Source organism: Oncorhynchus masou, chromosome 23, assembly GCF_036934945.1.
Source record: "Oncorhynchus masou masou isolate Uvic2021 chromosome 23, UVic_Omas_1.1, whole genome shotgun sequence".
In the NCBI taxonomy this organism is placed as follows: domain Eukaryota; kingdom Metazoa; phylum Chordata; class Actinopteri; order Salmoniformes; family Salmonidae; genus Oncorhynchus; species Oncorhynchus masou.
The window spans coordinates 28,658,430-28,675,082 of record NC_088234.1 but is presented as its reverse complement, the minus strand read 5'-3'; the positions used below and the strand labels follow the sequence as shown (position 1 = coordinate 28,675,082).

The window sequence follows — 16,653 nt, the reverse complement described above, 5'->3', positions numbered from 1 at the left end:
GATATAGCCAGGCAGGGATCGTCTGGGGATCGAACTGACCTTTACCAGAAGGTGGAGAACAGTCTCGCTCTTATTGACTCTCATCCCTCTCCCACCTCGACCCCCATCACTGATGCACTGGGATCTGACTAGGATGTCTGAATCACCCTCTCCTGGGGTGCATTTCAAAACTCTTTCCTCGATTCCTTGCATCTTCTCTGAATCACCTTTTGATCCAATGCTCTCCTCTCCTCTGACATTTAAGATGGAGACAAGGAGAGAGGATGTGAGGAAATCGAGGAAAGACTTCAACCCTGATCTCTTTAAACACGTACAGGTTCAAACACCTGTGCCAAACGCCTTAAATGTCTCCACCACCTCCATTTATAGACTCCTTAGCTACCTTAAATGTCTCCAACATCTCCATTTACAGACTCCTTAGCTACCTTAAATGTCTCCACCACCTCCATTTATAGACTCCTTAGCTACCTTAAATGTCTCCAACACCTCCATTTATAGACTCCTTAGCTACCTTAAATGTCTCCAACATCTCCATTTACAGACTCCTTAGCTACCTTAAATGTCTCCACCAACTCCATTTATAGACTCCTTAGCTACCTTAAATGTCCCCAACACCTCCATTTATAGACTCCTTAGCTACCTTAAATGTCTCCAACACCTCCATTTATAGACTCCTTAGCTACCTTAAATGTCTCCAACACCTCCATTTACAGACTCCTTAGCTACCTTAAATGTCTCCACCACCTCCATTTATAGACTCCTTAGCTACCTTAAATGTCTCCACCACCTCCATTTATAGACTCCTTAGCTACCTTAAATGTCTCCAACACCTCCATTTATAGACTCCTTAGCTACCTTAAATGTCTCCAACATCTCCATTTATAGACTCCTTAGCTACCTTAAATGTCTCCAACACCTCCATTTATAGACTCCTTAGCTACCTTAAATGTCTCCAACACCTCCATTTATAGACTCCTTAGCTACCTTAAATGTCTCCAACACCTCCATTTATAGACTCCTTAGCTACCTTAAATGTCTCCAACATCTCCATTTATAGACTCCTTAGCTACCTTAAATGTCTCTAACACCTCCATTTATAGACTCCTTAGCTACCTTAAATGTCTCCAACACCTCCATTTATAGACTCCTTAGCTACCTTAAATGTCTCCAACACCTCCATTTATAGACTCCTTAGCTACCTTAAATGTCTCCAACACCTCCCTTTAATTAACTCTACAAGATCGGTGTCCCCCCTGCGGGACGGTTGAGCTAACTGTGATTAGCGTGAGGTTATAAGTAACAAGAACATTTCCCAGGACATAGGCATATCTGATATGGGCAGAAAGCTTACATTCTTGCTAATCTAACTGCACTGTCCAATTTACATTAGTTATAGCAGTGAAATAATACCATGCTATTGTTTGAGGAAAGTGCACCGTTAGGAACTTTAAAATGTATCAATTAACCAATTAGGCACATTTGGGCAGACTTGATGCAAAATTTTGAACAGAAATGCAATGGTTCACTAGATAAGTCTAAAACATTGCACAAACACGGCTGCCATCTAGTGGCCAACATCTAAATGGCACCTATAACCTAGAATACTACATTATGGCCTTTCTCTTGCATTTCAAAGATGATGAAAAGAAATATGCATGTTTTTTTTAAATGTTGTACTATCTTTTACCAGATCTAAAGTGTTTCCACAAACTTTAAAGTGTTTCCTTTCAAATGGTATCAATAATATGCATATCCTTGCTTCAGGTCCTGAGCTACAGGCAGTTAGATTTGGGTATGTCATTTTAGTAGATTTTTTAAAAGGGTCAGATCGTTAAGAGTTTTTAAAGACTCCTTAGCTCCCTTAAATGTCTCCAACTCCTCTCCTAGACTCCTCTAACTGCCTTACATGTGCCATTGACGACTTCTGATGGGCTAGCCGTCACTGGAGAGCCCTGTTGTGAACAAGAGCTCTGAGATCCCCCTCGGTCTGTAGGTCCTAGCCACCCATAATTCAAGTGGACATAGTGATACCACATTGTTCCTGTCGCTGGGTGACTCAACGACGGAACACTGACCGCTCCTCCAGACATCCGCTGTGACCCCGCTGAATCAAAATCCTCTCATTTCTATACATGTTCGTCTTCACTCTGCCGTGGCATTTTCTCCTACATTCCATCAATATGTAGGCCTATAGTGTGCCAGTCTTTCCCCCTCCTCCAATAGCTTGTTTACTCGGTCCATGTGGTGATAATTGGGCACACTTGAGGAATCAAAATGTTGGTATTAAGATTTACCCCAATCCCCCAACACTTACCTAAAGCCCCTTATGGCTACAGTGACCCAGGTGTTAGCGATTCCCGTTCGCTGTTTGCAGCAATGTTTGGAGCATGGATTTGCATTTGTGTAACCCCTGACCCATAAGAGGAGCAGAAAATGTCTTATCCGTCGATGCTGCTGGGGAAATGGGGGGGAAAGAGTACCGTAACAAATACTGCACATACACGTTCAAATGGGAGACGGAAATGGTCAAGAAGCTGAAAAATAGATGGGATTTTGCTGCATGCACCAGAGCTTACTTGAATATGCACTGACTCTCTCTCGCTCTCTCTCTCTCAAAAACAAGGTAAAAAAAGACAGCGAAAGGTATACGTTTAAACAGTACTGATTTCGATTTAACCAAGCCACGGGCGTTCTGTTGAGGTCTAATGCATGTTCCAAATAGGGAAATAAGAAAATGTCTCCTACTTTCAGCTTTTTTACGCATTTTCTATGAATAATTAGTGAAATAGAAGGGGGGGAATATTCCATGATACAGCAAAGGAAAAAAGCTGATCAGACAAGCCTTGGTCTCCCTGTCCTTCGTATTGATTGGCTGTAGTTAAAATTAATACAGTGGTCCCCCCCCCCGTGAACGAGCCACAGAAACATCTTTAAAGGACACAATCAATAAGCCTATTTGGCTCAGGAATAAAGCGCAACAGCTTCAGTGACTGACATGGTTTGCAATTGAAGGCTGAGACACTTTTGTCTGCGTCTTCAATTCGACAATGACTGTGTGTGTGTGTGCACCTGTGAACGTGTGTATTTGTCTGCTTGTCCTTCTGCGTCTTGTAACATTTGTTCAGAGCAAATTGAAGCGGCGTGTTGCCGTCACTGCGAGTCCTTGGGACAAGAAAGTTCTATCTGACATTTTTGTAAAAAATGTGTCACATACCGTATATTTAATCTATAGATGGTTCTTCATATGTTAGATTTTTGCAAAAGTACATTAAGTGAAACAAATGAAAACTAGAAAGTTATCTCTGCATAAACCCATTTGTGCTTTGCGCTACAAGGTTCTATCTGCAATCCAATCACAAGCCTGAACAAATACAGATGGACCAATCAGAACACGTCTTTTCCCATCTCTCTCAAAGTATGGTCTAGGCTTTCCAGCAATAATGGCACTTTCCCTGCAGTGGGCTAAATCAGGGTCATACCAAGAGTGTTTCTTGGTATTTATAGACAAATCTACTTCCAAACAAAAGTATACACCTCACACACGTGTTTATGGGCTTTAAAAAAGAAGACCCATGTACCATGTCAGATATAGAGTTGAAATGTATTCCATGTTGAATAGCATCTCAATATTACACTTTATATACATCACATAAGACTGAAATATAACAAAACTGTTGGACATAGAAACACCAGATTTTCAGCAAAAAAGAAAGAAAAGTGTATTAATTATGAATAACATTCCATCCATGAGACCACTAGAGGGCACTTTGGTCATTCCACTGCAGGAACTACAGTAAATGACGATAGTAATTTGTCTGATGATCATAATACAATAAATTTCTTAAAATACATTGAGTTTAACAAACATTAGGAACACCATCCTAATAGTTGCACCCCCCTTTGGGTGGTGGACCATTCTTGATACACACAGGAAATGTGAAAAACCAGCAGAGTTGCAGTTCTTGACACAAACCGGTGTGCCTGGCACTTAGACTCATATCCCGTTCAAAGGCAATTAAATATTGTGTCTTGCCCATTCACCCTCTGAATTGCACACATACACAATCCATGTCTCAATGCTTAGAAATCCTCCTTTAACCTGTCTCCTCCCCTTCATCTACACTGATTGAGGTGGATTTAACAATAAGGGATCATAGCTTTCACCTGGATTCACCTGGTCAGTCTATGTCAAGGAAAGAGCAGGTGGTGTTAATGTTTTGTATACATAATGTACTTGATGATGTCTTCTGACTCTATCTTGGTAAAATAGTGTTATTCTATCATTTGATGTATTGAAATAGCTACAGTTTTCTTAAAAACTGAACATGTCAATTCAGAAGTTTCAGATAGGACACCCAGATTGACACTTTAAAGCCACAAGGTTCTGTCTGTGATTGCATCCCCCTAAAAAAATGGATTTGCAAAAGTCTCAGGATTTTTTCCAGTTAAGTTATCTTTAAGGTAAAGACCTTAATGGGTTGTGAAAGAAAAATTCACTCAAAACAGTTCTGAGATCTGGCTTGTGAACTTTGATGCTCAATATCGCAAAACTATTTTCCCAAGGTCACGACCGACTGTGCTGGTTGGTGGATCAGAGTGCAGGTGCTTTTCACCACCACCCCCGACCATTCCAGTCTGCAGAGCCAAGCGAGGAAAATCAATTCCTCGCTCCTTCACAAAACTTGTCCTTTCTAGAGATGAAGGGCAAAGCCTATGCCTCGACAGGCTGATCTCTATCCACCAAGGTAACTTGAGATCCAAGGCGATATTCAACGTTTGTCCGGATCCCCAGGACAACAGGAAATGCTTTAGAAACCGGCCATTAGGGGCAACGGTGAGAGCTATTACCATCAAGTAGTCATGTTGTTAGGTTGTTGTGGATAGAGGCGTAAGATCTATGGGTTGGGTGTCCAATCCCAGAGCTATGTGCAATTTTTTGTTTTGTTTGCTTGTTTTAACCCTTATCCCAAACCTTAACCCTTACCTTAATCACTCGGAATGAATGACCTAAAGCTAACCAAGTTATTTCTGTTATAACCCTGTCCCAAACCTTACCTCAACCATTCGGATTTAATGCTTAAACATAATCTGGCGAAATGTGACAAACGTTGAACTTTCCCCCAGGCCTTTCACTGCTTCGCCACCATACTGAGACACACGCTCCCCATGCCTTCACACCGTGGCACAGGCCTCCAATACCAACACTAAATCTTGCCCCAATAATAATACATATTAACATGGATCTAATTATAGTGGTGTAACGTTACATATTGTATCATACAGTATTTGGTTCCGTAGCGTCATGACAAAGTTAGTGTTCCACGTTTCATAAGGATATCAAACTTAGGTCTAGTTGATTCAATGTCAGACTCTAATAATAATAATAATAATAATAATGTGAAATAGGCCTTATATTTAACCAAACCACTGTTCATGTTCTTCGCAGTTCAAAGTTTGCAAGTATTCTGTCAAAATAGCCAGCAAATATAGAGCAATCTGCCAAAAGGAGAATACATGGAGTGTGTTCAATGGTATGTGAATTGAGGTGTATATTTTTTTATTTCTAAAACAAATATGCTCTTTTATTTCAATCAAATATGCTAATCTTATGTAATTCTATGTTCTTTATAATGAGGCTAATGGCCTTTTTCATGTGTGGAAATTATAATACCAGGTCCCTAGTTCTGATTTTTAAAGCCTGACTGTTTAATTTCAGGCCACATTATATACCAAAATTCATTGGTTCCTAACCCATTCATTCACTATGGACCCCTATGAACTCCGAAGCACTTATGTAATTCTGAGCCTGAGGGATTCCTTACTTTAACAAACCAATTAATGGCTACTTCATCAAAAAAAGCAAGGTCCTAATGAAACAATATAGAACCCTAATAGGCTTAAATCACCAATTTTCCCAGCTCCTCAGACTTGGATTGCAAGAAACTTCAAACGGAGGTTGTTGAACCCAGTACGTGATTAGAGTTTTTCTCTTAGTCCCCAGAGCAGGTATATTCCACTCTTACCCTATGAGGTCCAGAGCCTGTTGGTTTTCTGTTCTTCCTGATAATTAAAGTGTCCCAGGACTAAATCAGCGGAAAGAATGCTAACTCTTGACACACCCATCCCTTTAGCTGGATCATTTTCATCAACACCCGCTTAATTGCAGCGCGCCAAATTCAAATTAAATTACTAAACATATTTAATTTTCATGAAACCACAAGTGCAATATAGCAAAACACAGTTTAGCTTGTTTTTAATCCACCTGGCGTGTCAGATTTCAATACAGATTTTCAGCGAAAGCATAACAAGCGTTTATGTAAGAACATCTCTCTCAGTAGACAAAATATTACAAACACCTAGCAGCCAAGTAGGTTGGTCACGAAAGTCAGAAAAGCAATAGATTAAATCGCTTACCTTTGATGAACTTCAGATGTTTTCATTCACGAGACTCCCAGTTACACAATAAATGTTCCTTTTGCTCCACAAAGATTATTTTTATATCCAAAGTACCTCCGTTTGTTTGGCGCGTTATGTTCAGAAAAGATGAAAATTCCACTCTGTTGCCCAAGCAAAATTCATGCAAACACCCAGCTATCCACTGACGCGATGTTATCTTTCTTGCTCATTTTTTAAAATAAAAGCCTGAAACTATGTCTAAAGACTGTTGACACCTTGAGGAAGCAAGAAGAAAAGGAATCTGTTGATATCCCTTTAAATGGAGCGAAGGCAGGCTATGGAACATGGAGCTTTCAAAATAAAAGCCACTTCCTGGTTTGATTTTCCTCAGGTTTTCGCCTGCAATATCAGTTCTATTATACTCACGGACAATGTTTTGACAGTCTTGGAAACTTTAGAGTGATTTCTATCCTAATCTGACAATTATATGCATATTCTAGTTTCTGGGCCTGAGAAATAGGATGTTTCAAATGGGTATATTTTTTTAGCCAAAAACGAAAATCCTGCCCCCTACACTCAAGAAGTTAAAAAAGCAGTGGAAATGGCTGCAGGCAGTCATGGGCGGACTGGGAAAAACATTTAGGCCTGGCATTTTAGCCACAACAGCCAACATCACATCGCATCACAGCGCACACACTACACAGTCTCTGCGTCTTCTCTGTAGTCACTGTTTATCTGGCTTGTGCCTCTCTCTCATCTCTCTCTCTTTGCTCTCGTTCCTCGACTTGACGATAGACCTGAGCATCATCACTATCCGGTTCACAGTCTGTGCTAGGCCTAGCATCATCTTATTTGTGAATGAATGAATGCAGGTATTAGACGATCATAGGGAACACACGTTATGAGCTAATGTACCATTTAAGTGTGTATATATGTAGACATAATTAGGATTATTGTGTCATGTGTCATATGTGTCGCGTCGCCCCCCCACACCCTAGTGTTAATTACGATGACATATTAAGGAACTGGCAGTACATCTGTGCGTGTCTCTCTCACTCTCTGTCTTCGTCCTACCTCCACTGCACTCGTCCCTGTGCTGTCCCTGCTAAGCCCAGCATCCTTTCTCATGGCACTGGTACCAGAAGACCACTGGGCAATGTTGGCAGTACTAAGCCCAGCAACATTCTTGTTGTGAATGAATAAACACATTTAATAGATATAAAAGAAAAAACACTGAATAAATGCCTAATAGGTTGCCATTGGCTCATAATACCTTATAGAAGCTTAACTACTTATTTAGCAAATTGGTGCCTGGCTGTCATCAAATCAGAGTTGATGTGTTACATAATGCAGGATGTAAATGTTGCAGGACGCTCACACGCCTCACAAAACTAGTCTGAAGGTAGCCGGGTACCAGTTAAAAAAAATCAATGGAAGATTATATTAAGATTTCTTTGATACATTAAGCAGTCCAAATTTTTATTTTATTTTAATTAAATTAAATTACAATTATCCTTGGTATGACCATCTTAAAACAAGTAGACCCCCCCTCCCAGCATACACTCAAGGATTTTTTTAAATACTTAAACTTGTGACTTCTATCCCTCCCCCTGGACAAACGGTGAATCCTGAAGTAAAATCCTGTCAAACCGTAAGATCGTGTTGCTCTATCTCCCTGTCCCCCAGGTCTGTTACTGCTCCACCACCACACTGAGACACACGCTTCCCATGCTGTCACACTGACACTAAACCTAGCCCCAATAATAATACACATTAACACTGATCTAATTATAGTGGTGTCATACATTATTTGGTTCCTAAAATAAGAAAGAATACAGAATAAAAGCCTAATGGGTTGCCATTTGCTCATAACACCTCAATACCTTATGGGTGGCAGGTAGCCTAGTGGTTAAGAGGATTGTGACAGTAACTGAAAGGTTGCTGGTTCAAATCCCTAAGCCAACTAGCTGAAAAATAATTTGGCAAGGCACTTAACCCTAATTGCTCCTGTAAGTCACTCTGGATAAGTGTCTGCTAAATGACAAAAAAAAGCCTAACTACTTACAGTTATTTAGCAAATTAGTGCCTGACTGTCATCAAATAAAGGTTTATTGGTCACATGCCCAGAATACAGGATGTAAATGTTGCAGGGACATGCTTACTCACAAGCTCTCCTCAAGTGCAATATTATCAGAACTCAGGATAAGACCCAGATGTGGACAGTTCGAATCACAGAAGTTTATTTACAAAGCAGGGGGCAGGCAAATGACAGGTCAAGGGCAGGCAGAGGTCGGTAATCCAGGGCACTTTCAAAAGGTACGGAACAGCAGGTAGGCTCAGGGTCAGGTTAGGCAGAATGGTCAAAACTGAAAGCACTTGAAAACAGGGACTAAAGAGAACAGGAGTATGAAAAAACATGCTGGTAGGCTTGACGAGACAAGACGAACTGACAACAGACAAACAGAGAACACAGGTATAAATACACAGGGGATAATGGGGGAAATGGGCGACACCTGGAGGGGGTTGAAGACCAGCACAAGACAGGTGAAACAGATCAGGGTGTGACAAATACACATACTGTATTTCTTTTTCAATACAACCAAAAAATAGAAAAATATTCAAAAAAGAAGTAGGAAGGGTAATAGTAATATACATAGCACTCAGAATGTACTATGAATAGTACAGAATATGCTGGGATGTGCAATAAAGTAAATAGTAACAGCAGTATTGACTGCATGTGTGTGTGTCAGTGTGTTGTCTTCTCTGCTGCACTTGACTCTGCTGCAGCAGATGAGCTGTCTGCACTACGGCTATTATCACTGGGACCAGAAGATGAGGGAACCGTACTGCCTGTACTGGGCCCAGCAACATCCCAGTTGTGAATGAATAAACACATACGTGCTAGACAAAGAAGAAAATCACTGAATAAGTGGAGGTCACAAGGTTTTGAGGGGTCGCGAGTGTGTTGGGGGTATCTAAAATGTTGAATGTTTTTTATTTTTTATTTTATCCATATTATAATAGGCTACATATAGACTACCGTTTGAATTTTATAGTTATACCTTTGCCTTTTTCTGTCACTAACATAGGCCTACGGAATTGCACTGGGTGGCCAGTCCTCTTCTGGCTGTGCCGGGTTGCCTCGCTGGCTGAAGAGACACTGAGCATGGTTACATGTACACAATGATATGATTATTATGTATAGTCAGATTACTACAATAGTTAGTTCATTAAAACATTTTCATGCTTTGCAAGAAGAACAATTTCCCTACCAATTCTGTTTACATGGACACATCTTGAAATCAGGCTACCTGATGGGACTTTTGTTAATGCAGAACAAAATAAGCATTCTAGCACGGTGATCATGTTATTTATGTGAAGACTATTTGATTCTGAGTACAGACGTATAACGCTTGTATGTGAAAACCATTCATGTCACTCGTGCGCAAGAGGGAGCCTTGCGTTACTAATGCTGGCACATGCGCAGATCAAATACACAGCTGGAACGCTGATTAAAGCTGTTTACATGTCCTAATAATTCTAGTAATTCTAATCATTTGATTTTGACCTTACGCCGACTAAGGTCAGCAGAGTAAGGTGTTACCGTGACTTTTTCCATACTCTGCCGACTGCCATAATCTGTTTTAATGTTAAATTATAGGTGTGCATGCAAACATAATCAATGAGATTTAGAAAACAAAGCAAATAGCCTAAACATTGATAAAACAATTAGAATACACAGACCGCACCCAACTTCACCTTAACTGATTTAATTATGATTATTCAGCATCTATGCATTCACATTCAATGTTTTATTGTAATCCATAGTGACGCGATGTTTAATAAAAAGGACTGTTTACATGTCTAGTAGATGGCTATTCCCTTACCTATGTGTTATAAAAGCCAATCACAGGTAGACTGGTGTATAAATGTTTCCCTGAATCCCGCATACCCTAACTGGCATTCTATTTCATACAATACATGAATACAGTATATGTTTTCTTCCCACATTGACTGCACCATTGTTCTCTGCTGCAGCAACAGCTGGTCTGTCATTTCTCACAGACACAGCACTCAAACTTTTAGCAAATAAGTTGGTTAATTTCAGAGATTTAGCAGTGTCGGTGTAGAGACCTTTTTGGTTGCTCAATAAATTTAATAAAACAAAAATGACACAGCTGGCAGCCCATGGGCCTGTTTTTCTATGATTTGTGCCCAATTTCTCTTGTCGAAATAATCATTGAGAATTTTAGATTATTTCGAGAACTTGGGCACAAATCATAGAAAAACAGGCCCATGGGCTGCCAGCTGTGTCATTTTTGTTTTATTCAATTTATTGATATACATTTTGACCAGCCCACTCAAATAAAAGATGGCCCGGCCCTTATGGCATTTGCCAGAATTTCCAGGTGGCTAATCCGCCCTTGCAGCCAGTCAATATGTTCTCTGGTACAGCAGTCAAACATTTTGAGGATCTGAGTGCCAATGCCAAATCTTTTCAGCCTCGTGCGGGGGAAGAGACATTGTCGTGAAGACACTTGACAGTTGTTCCGAGCATGCTCTGAGTAAGCATCCTGCTAATCCATCTGGCCCTGTGGCCTTGTGAATGTTAACCTGTTTAAAGGTCTTACTCACATCGGCTATGGAGAGCGTGATCACACAGCTATCCGGAACAGCTGGTGCTCTCATGCATGGTTCAGTGTAGAATAGACTCAGTGCAGGCTCCACTGATTGTGATTTCAAATAATGGTTCCCTGATATGTCCAAAGGTTTTTCATCAGTCATTTTACATAGCACACACTTGTAGTGCATACATACACATGTGCGCACAAACACACACATGCAGACACGTGCACAGACAGGGCTCAACAAGTGCCAGAGCACTTTCCCCCTCCACCGTAAACGTGCGCCTGACTGCTGCATGCAGTTTAGCACCGGGTGGAGAGTTTGAATACTGGTAGGTAGCTTGTTGGCTACTTTTTAGTTCATGTTTGAGTCTGTTCCATTTATCCCATCCCAGCCATGATAATGAATCCGTCCTCCTATATCTCCTCCCACCAGCCTCCACTGTTTTAGTTGTATCTGTCATGTTCATCTCTTACTGTTCGGGACATTGAAGGGGGGAAGTCGACTGTTAGTAAGAGGCAGGAGTCAGCAGCAGAACAAACTAAAATCAAATTTAAAACACGTTTGTTTTCGACAGCATTGCTAATAAACAACTAGCTAGCAGATTTACATAATTATTCAGTACCAGCTGAGATAGCCACTCTCTTGTGCACCTGACCCCCCCCCCAAAAAAAAAGCTTTGCACACATGTGCCCATGTATGCTTAGAGCTATGTTTGTGAATCCGTTGACGCACCTGTCATCTGTTGAGGCTTGAAGCCAGAGAAAAAAACAGACACCACTTAGATTGTCACTGCGGGTTAATCGTACATGATCAACTCCAAACAAAATGCTTTAACACTAAACAGAGGCACAGACAAAAAAGAAAAGAGAAGTGCTGCTTCCGAAATTAAATTGATGAAAAATGTACCAGAAAATAAAACATTGTGTTGTGGGATAAGTAAACTGTTCAACTTTGATAGCATTCTTCCACTTTAAACTATTTCATTGTAGATAGACTGGACTTGCAAGAGAAAACAATTTACGATAGACCCTAGATTTTCCAGGCAAACTGAAAAATTCAATAGTCTGAAATGAAATGAATTAAAAGACGACGACGTAACATAGATGAAAACTCTATCTAAACACACAATGTATGACTCCAGGTGTCTCAAGAGAGCCTAAAGACACTTCATAGTAGTGTTAACCCCACTAGGTGCCTCCTCTCTGGGCTGTAAGCTGGCCATAGAGGGGCCTGTCAGGTCTGGAGCCCTGGAAGTTGCAGCAGAGACATTAGACCCGGTTGACGGAACAACCTACAGTTGAATAAAATCCCCTGATGCTGCACATGCCCAAATGGAGAGAATCTACAGTCCCCCATCCACACACACCCCATAATACAGCCCATAATAACACCATGGTGATGGAGAGAACAATACACTATAGGCTGAACAGTCCCTATGACTGAAAGTAGCCTATAAGAGCAGTCTTACCTGCTCACCTTCTTCCTGTATTACATCAAAGTTGGATATTTTCTTCATACATTATGGTATACTAAGGGAAATTTGTTTTGTTTTACTGACCACATGACCTTCAGCAGTTCCAGGGCCTAAGTAAACCATATATATATATATGTGTCGCCCTAGTTAAAGTCCATAATGAATTCCGGTGCTGAGTTTTAATCTGATGTGTGATGAGGATAATAGATAGTGATGGTGATGATTGACAACAATCGCCTTGGTGACAGAGGAGAGGGGTGTATTGCTTGTCCCCTAGATTGATCTGCAGCCTGTCGTGTGTGTGTTTTGTGTGCGTGCAAGTCTGCGCATATGTGTGTGTGTGTGTGTGAGTGCACATGTGCCTGGGCGTGCGTGTGCGTGTGTGTATTTTCAGGCAGGTCACGACTCATTATTGGCAGCCTCACTTAGGGAAATTGACAGAGCAGATCATACTCATTTGAAACTCCCACGTCGCCTGTCAGGGCATAGACGCGCTGGCACGCAGTTACACACGTTGACAGTCACGTTCGGTTCTAAACATGGACACACGCTCACTTTCACACTCATGCAAATAGAAGTGTTAGACAGGTGGTTAGGCAGGTGGTTTTCTCTCATGACCCTGAAATGATAGTTCAACCTTAACAAAGGTTCTCATACTTGCTCTGTCTGACAATTTAATTCCAGCTCAAAAAAAAAATCTGAAAAAGCATGCCTACTGTATAATAATTCAAACATCCCATACTCGTTTGATAAAGATTATCATTCAAATATAATGCTTCCATTCTCACGAGGTACTTTAAATGCACGGATGGATCAACCCAATGACAAGTTGAAGAAATGACTACACAAAGTAACATGTCAATACAGAATTCCACATTGGATGAATAGAGTCTACAACCGGTTGCCAAAACCCCCTCCACTCTATTTCAGCCAATCCTCCATGTTATACACCACGGGTCTCGCCCTTTCACCTCCCTCCGTAATTGGTTGAACCTACGTACCCCCAATGTTATCTTGGCTCCAATTTTCTACAATCTATCCTATTGTTTTTCATCGTCTCTTTCTTTATATTTAAAAAAAAAAATCTTATTTAGAAGTGGCCTTTAATTTAATTTGGCCCCCGAGGCATTAATCCTGGGGGCAGCCTGGTCTACGGCTGGAAATTGGATCCAGGTCAGGTTTTTACATCCTGTAATTAAGGTCACTGCCGAGCAGAGGGAGGAGGAGAAGGATGGAGGGAGGGATGGATGGAGGAAGGGTATAGAAAGGAGGAGGAGGAGCGTGTGTGTGTGTGTGTGTGTGTGTGTGTGTGTGTGTGCGCGTCTGCATGTATGTGAGGGCATGGCTGGGTATTGCTTGGCCAAAGGCACTTCTCTGGCTATTATCAGTACAGCCGAAGGCATGTAATTACAGATGGCCTCGAGTAGCCTGATCAAATATGGTTGAGAATTGCCGTTAACGCCAGATTTGCTCATCGTGTGCTCCTGTCTCTCTCTCTTCTCCTCTGCACACACTAAAGGGAGGGATTAGACATTGGGGAGGAAGTGATGAAGACACAGATATGATGTGGAGGGAGGGAGGGGTGGAGGGAGGGAGACCCATCGGGGGATGGTTGTAACAAGACCGGAATGGCAATGAGCAATGTGGTGATGTCATCACACTCACACGGCCTAGCGCTCTTGGAATGTCATGAGAGATCCACTGGGCCAAACCACATGTACTTTAATCAGATTCGGATATGTAAGGGCCATACATTTCCACTCAGCTCCACATTGGAAACGTACTTATGAAATAACAATGAAATCTCTTCACTAACCTCTCAGGACAAACACACCAACTGCCTTCCGCACAGTGCAGCTTACATCAAAGACTGCTTTGTATGATTAAAGTGAATTCGTTCACATTTCCCTGCTATGATTGGAACGTCTCTATACATAAAAGTAGTCCCAAATGGCACCCTGTTCCTTATAAGGTGCACTAGTTTTGCATGGCTTTATAGGGTGCCATTTGGGACACAGCCATAGAGCTTGGATTGTCTCCAACGTGCAGTCAGTGGGTGCCGATTCAGATACTAAAGAGTTCAACTCTGTTTCAACACCACAATCCATTCCATAATGTGCTCTGAAGCAGTTGAACGAAGACCCAAGATAAAATTGGAAGCTGAATATGTAATTTTCCTGTGTGCATATTTAATCGTCCTTTTTTAGAAAGTCTAGCTGGCGGCCTATAATGTAATGTACAGAAATAATCACCTCTCCTACCGTCCTGAGGAATATAATATTTCTGCGTTTTAGTAAATACAAGGAAAGCTAATCTCTTTGGTGAGCGATAGAGAGAGAGAGAAAGCGAGAAAGCGAGAGAGAGAGAGATGGAAGTCAGGACTGACTTAATGAAACATGTTGACACATGTATTAGAGACATCTCCTATAATTGCATAAAGGCATTAGGGTTTCAAACGGAGGGGAGAAGACACGGCCAGGAGAATACTGAACATGCGTCAAAACATCATTCTAGATTTCTAATTTTAACGGTTCCAAAAGGGTTCTTCGGCTGTCCCCATAAGAGAACCCTTTTTGGTTCCAGGTAGACCCCTTTTTGAATTCAGGTTGAACCCTTTTGGGTTCCATGTAGAACCCTCTGTGGAAAGGGTTCTACATGGAACCCAAAGGGGTTTAACCTGGAACCAATAAGGGTTCTTCAAAGGGTTCTCCTATGGGGACAGCCGACAAGCCCTTTTAGGTTCTAGATAGCACCTTTTTTGTGTTGCCCTTGATATGATATACTGAAATAAAAACACATTTTCTTAACACATTTCCGAAAATAATAGTCCAGGTCCCTTAGTGAAACAAAATGTGACGCAGCGGATAAAACACTCCTCTTATGATGGTCAATATCTTGATGGATTATCATCTACAGTGGGGTAAAAAAGTATTTAGTCAGCCACCAATTGTGCAAGTTCTCCCATTTAAAAAGATGAGAGAGGCCTGTAATTTTCATCATATGTACACTTCAACAATGACAAACAAAATTTGAAAAAAACATCCAGAAAATCACATTGTAGGATTTTTTATGAATTTATTTGCAAATTATGGTGGAAAATAAGTATTTGGTCACCTACAAACAAGCAAGATTTCTGGCTCTCACAGACCTGTAACTTCTCTAAGAGGCTCCTCTGTCCTCCACTCGTTACCTGTATTAATGGCACCTGTTTGAACTTGTTATCAGAATAAAAGACACCTGTCCACAACCTCAAACAGTCACACTCCAAACTTCACTATGGCCAAGACCAAAGAGCTGTCGAAGGACACCAGAAACAAAATTGTAGACCTGCACCATGCTGGGAAGACTGAATCTGCAATAGGTAAGCAGCTTGGTTTGAAGAAATCAACTGTGGGAGCAATTATTAGGAAATGGAAGACATACAAGATCACTGATAATCTCCCTCGATCTGGGGCTCCACGCAAGATCTCACCCCGTGGGGTCAAAATGATCACAAGAACGGTGAGCAAAATTCCCAGAACCACACGAGGGGACCTAGTGAATAACCTGCAGAGAGCTGGGATCAAAGTAACAAAGCCTTCCATCAGTAACACACTACGCCGGGACTCAAATCCTGCAGTGCCAGACGTGTCCCCCTGCTTAAGCCAGTACATGTCCAAGCCCATCTGACGTTTGCTAGAGAGCATTTGGATAATCCAGAAGAAGATTGGGAGAATGTCATATGATCAGATGAAATCAAAATATAACATTTTGGTAAAAACTCAACTCGTCATGTTTGGAGGACAAAGAATGCTGAGTTGCATCCAAAGAACACCATTCCTACTGTGAAGCATGGGGATGGAAACATGCTTTGTGGCTGTTTTTCTGCAAAGGGACCCGGACGACTGATCCGTGTAAAGGAAAGAATAAATGGGGCCTTGTATCGTGAGATTTTGAGTGAAAACCTCCTTCTATCAGCAAGAGCATTGAAGATGAAACGGACTGGGTCTTTCAGCATGACAATGATCCCAAACACACCGCCCGGGCAACAAAGGAGTGGCTTCGTAAGAAGCATTTCAAGGTCCTGGAGTGGCCTAGCCAGTCTCCAGATCTCAACTCCATAGAAAATCTTTGGAGGGAGTTGAAAGTCTGTGTTGCCCAGCAACAGCCCCAAA

The 16,653-nt window shown here is 41.4% G+C and overlaps 1 protein-coding gene across 5 annotated transcripts in view; it reads left to right on the top strand.

Annotated features, from left to right (window-relative positions):
• Positions 1 to 16,653, top strand: part of LOC135510695 (neurexin-2-like) — a 977,907-nt gene that overhangs the window by 286,431 nt on the left and 674,823 nt on the right. The window lies entirely within an intron of this gene.